Raw genomic sequence first — 4,890 nt, forward strand, 5'->3', positions numbered from 1 at the left:
TAGTTTTTTTGTTTTTTGTTTTTTGGGTTTTTTTGGTACCAGGGATTGAACCCAAGGAAGTTTAACCCACGGAGCCACATCCCCCGTCTATTTTATTTTTTATTTTGAAACAGGGTCTTGTTAAGTTTCTTAGGACCACACTAAGTTGCTAAAGCTGGCTTTGAACTTGCGATCCTCCTGCCTCAGTCTCCCAGGTCAGTTTCTTCCTTTGTGAAATCAAACTGAGAGAGAATACCTGATTTGCAGGGTTGTATAGGGATGAAAGCTAGATGGCTAAAGTACAGCACCCAGCATGGAATTCTAAATCCATAGCTGTCATTATCCTTGTCCAGTCATTCTAGTCTCCAGGTGACAGCCCAACACATTGGCACCTGGGACTCAAACCTGAATTCCTGAATTCACTCTGCACGTGTGCTCATGTGTGCATTTGTTCATGAATGTGGTGTGTGTGTTTACCTGTGTGTGATATATGTGCATGTGCATGCATTTTCGGATGTGTGTGTGTTTGTGTGTTCATGTTTGGACATGGAGCACAAGAGAAGGGAAATGCTGAATCTCTTATACGGAGGCCTCCCACCCTTGGCACTATTGTCATTTTGGATCAGGTAATAGTTGCTGTGGAGGCTGCCCTGTGTTAAACACCCTGTCCTCCACCCACCACATCAGTAGCGCCACCGTGTTTCCAGGTGTGATGACCCAAAACATCTCCAGACATTGCCAAATGCAAAATTACCCCTGGTTGAAAAGCACCAAATTACACATTGGTATTTTACTCCTCTTGTCACCCGACAAACATATCGTGGAGATGTGGACAATCGTTGACTGAGCACATGTGGATCAGTGCTGTATGGGAGGTTTCCAGGATTCCATAGAGATGGCACCGGTCTCACATCCCACCTGCCCAACCAACAAATCAAAACAGAAGCTTGCTTCTCAGGACACTCCTGGCCAATGTGACCCGCAGGCTTTCACCGGTACTCTAACCTACGCAGAGTTTTCTGAGGTCCGAATGCTGCTTCCAGAACAATCTCAGCCTCCAGGCTTCCCGACCCAGCCACCGCTTTCTTTCCCCATCACCAGGCAGCCCCATCTCTGCACTCTGCCAGTCTCATCTCGATCGCCTTGCAGGTTCCTCTTCCCCAGTTTTGTCTAAGAAGACACACTCCTGACCTCTTTCTCAGGAAGTCTCTGTTCCCTGCCCCCAGCCCAGCTGAAGGAGCTCCCACATCCTTCCTGCCCCTCACCCCTGACTCCAGCGGCTCCTTTTTAGAGAACTTTTTCCAAACCTGACTCCACAGGGACGTCTTTCCTAACTAACTCTGTCTAGTAATCTCTTCCCTCCCGCAACTTTCCCACGACCATATCTATTTACCCTTTGATGGACAGAGTCGGAGGAGATGACCATCATTTGATAACACGCCTAATGGAGTAACAAACAATTTTTTTTTTTAACTTGAGGGAACACGTCACTGCTCCCTGCTGCATGTGCGCAGCAGTTGTGCTGAATTTCAAAGCTGCTTCTCAGGCTTACCTTGGTTAAACATTGTATATTCTGTGTCTACTGATAGCTCAAAATTAATGCCTATGCAGCAGGTGACTGGCTCCTTGCCAAGTCTGTTGAATATCAGATGTGAAACACAGAATCCAACCTGTGCCTTGGGCAGTGTGCTTTCACCCCATTCTTTGCCAATTTTGTTCTCTTCATCAAATCAGTTTTGTTTCCCAAACCCTCCATCCCACTTTTATTCTGGCATTAGCTATCGAGTTTAAAACAGTTTTCTGTACACCTAAATTCTCAATTTTAAGTTCACATATAATTTCTATTGCGGGAAAAAGACTTAAAAGAAAGAGCTAAATAAATAAAGAGATAGGAGTGGGTAAAGAAATGAAGGCTTTTAGGGAAGTTGGGTATATTTCAGGTTCAGATCCCACTTATGTTAAAACATATTCATGTTTTTAGGTTTATTATTATATTCATTATCAAGCCAATAACATTATCAAAGGCTATTTAGCATAGTTTCAGGGAGAAGTTTGGGCACATCCTTTATTTAATGAGTCCAGCTACAAAATAAAAATAAAAAGCTTACTCAGTGTATTTGGAATGGCTTTTTTTCTTGTGAGTTAAAACATAAACCACTGAGCTTTTGTTTTATTTTATTTTAAAATTCCCCAGTGAGCCTTTGGGTGCCCTGGTTTTCATTAAGTTTCCATCTGGTGATGCATCTCCGAGCCATCAGCAAGTTTGCCCATCTTCTGAGGTAGGAAATGACACATATGTTCTTTTTATTTGTGTGTTGGAGGGACTGAACCAAGGGGTGCTTAAATCTGAGCCACATCCCCAGCACTTTTTATATTTTATTTAGAGACAGAGTCTCACTGACTTGCTTGGGGTCTTGCTAGGTTGCTGAGGCTGGCTTCGAACTTGCAATCCTCTTGCCTCAGCCTCCTGAGCTGCTGGGATTACAGACCTGTGCCACAGCACAGGGCTCCCATGTGTTCTTTACTGAGTTCTTGGTCTTAGCACTTTGAAAGCTCCTCTTCCTCACATCTCCTCCTTCGTTGATCCTACTTGCTAGTGGAAATTCAAATAGTTTTTTGCTGAAACTTGTCCATGTCACCCCAAGGGGTGCTTATTGTTGTCAACTCCTTTTCTATTTTTATGGATACTCTTTTAAGACTCCCAGAACCCTTGCCCACTTGAACACATTTCAGTTCTGAATATAACAACTCTTCCTCTCCTCATAGCTTCATAGAACTTTGGAGCACAAACTAACCTGAAAACCACCTTTCAAAGACCATTGTCAGGGCAAAAAGTTGAACTGAGGACTACTGCAGTTCAGTTTTCCTTTCCTGATGTCTATTTAACTAGGGTCTAAGTTCCAGTTCTACCATTTTCTAGCTGGGAGATTAGGAGTAAGGTGTCTCGGCCTTTTCTTCTATTAAATGTATTTTATACTGTTGTCATGAGGATTAGATGAGTTAATAAAAGTAAAAACAAGCAGAGCATAGTGGCTCACACCTGTAAGGCCAGTGACTCAGGAGGCTGAGGCAGGACTTCAAGTTCCAGGCCAGCCTCAGAAACTTAAAGAGCCCGAAGCATCTTAGTAGAATGCTGTCTCAAAAAAACACTGGAAAGGGCTGGGGATGTGGCTCAATGGTAAAGCACCCCGGGTTCAATCCCTAGTACATAAAGAATTCTACATGATCCCGTCATTCCACTCCTCGAAGAATTGAAAACAGGGATTTAAACAAATATATGTACACAGAGGTTCACAGCAGCATTATTCGCAATGGCCAGAAGTGACCACAACACATGTCCATTGATGAATGAATACATAAACAAAAGTGTGGTATATTCATGCATTAGAACACTATGAAGCTCAAAAAAGAACTGAACTACTCATACATACTACCATGTGGATAAACATTGAAAAAATATGACAAATTAAAGAAGTCAGACTCTAAAAGTCACATTTTATATGATTCTAGTCACATGGAATAACCAGAATAAATAAACCCAGAGAAAGAACAAAGACTAGTGGTTGTTAGGGACTTAGAGAAAGAAAGAATCAGGTGGTTGCTGAACAGGTACAAAGTTTCCTTTGGGGGCAATAAAAAGTTCGGGAACTAGATAGAGGTGATGGTTGCACAACATCCTGAATGTTCTAAATACCACTATTGTCCAGTTTTTATTACTTCACTACCGCCCCAAATACACTGGTGAGTGACTAAATGTTGTTCATTTTCTTTATTATCTGTCCAGCTCAATGAAACCAAATTGCATTGAGTCTGGCTTTGATGTCAGTTGGCTGAATCATTCATATTAAAATGGATAATTTGATGTTATGTGAATTTCACCTCTATTTAAAAAAAAAAAAAGAAGTGAATCACTCACTTGCTAATGAGGGTGATTTTTTTAGGGCATTTAATATTCACTGAAGCAGAAGTTATATTCTCTAGGTATTTTCTTAGGTACAGTCATGTGCCGCTTAACACTGGGGACACATTCTGAGAGCAGTGTCATTAGGGGATTTCATTGTGTGAGCATCATAAAGGGTATTGCATGCTAGGTTATGTAATATTGTGGGACCACTGCCCATCATTGACTGAAGTGTTATTATGTAGCACATGACTATTTCAGTCAGCCTAAGAAAAAAACTGAGGAAACACTTTCTTTGAAAAGCAAAAACCTAAAACAAAACTGGTCATAAACTCCGGGCTTTAAACTGCTCTTCAGAGTCACACCTGTGTATGCCAGGGTAGAGAAGCAGAGTATGTGGTCCCTCCCGCCATTAGAACTGCCATAGCATTGATGGCTGGCCAGGAGGTGGGTGTACCCTAGTCATGCATAGGTCATGAAACAGCTTGCCAGTGGAGGAGGGGAAACTAACCAGGCGACAAAAGATTGCTACCCATCAATGAAAGGAATTGGCTTGGTCCTCTAGTTAGGATCCTCCATCGTGCTCTCCAGGGACACGTTATAGCAGACACCTCTAGTGCTTTCATCCAGAAGGTAACTACTGGGGAAGGTGCACACAACAAAGATGAACAGGATGGTATTTGGGAGGGCGGGGCTTTCTGCTCATTTCATACCAGATATGCCATCACTTCTCATGCCCCCAGGCACAGCCAGCTCTGTTGGAACAGAACTGATTTCAGAAAATTTCTAGCTATTCCAAATGCCCCTTCTCACTGCCGGCATAGAACTCATGGGAGCTCGTGAGATCTGTGGTTTTAACCCTATAAAGCCTTCCTTTGTCCGTAGGCCAGATGGTATTTTCCACTGTGTCCCATCTACAGCTCACGGTCACTTCGCTTTAGCCGTCTGCATTGTTATTCCACTTTGTTTCCACTGTCTTATCAAAGAGAGGAATCTTTGTTTGCTTGCTT

The sequence above is a fragment of the Sciurus carolinensis genome, chromosome 1, assembly GCF_902686445.1.
Source record: "Sciurus carolinensis chromosome 1, mSciCar1.2, whole genome shotgun sequence".
NCBI lineage: Eukaryota > Metazoa > Chordata > Mammalia > Rodentia > Sciuridae > Sciurus > Sciurus carolinensis.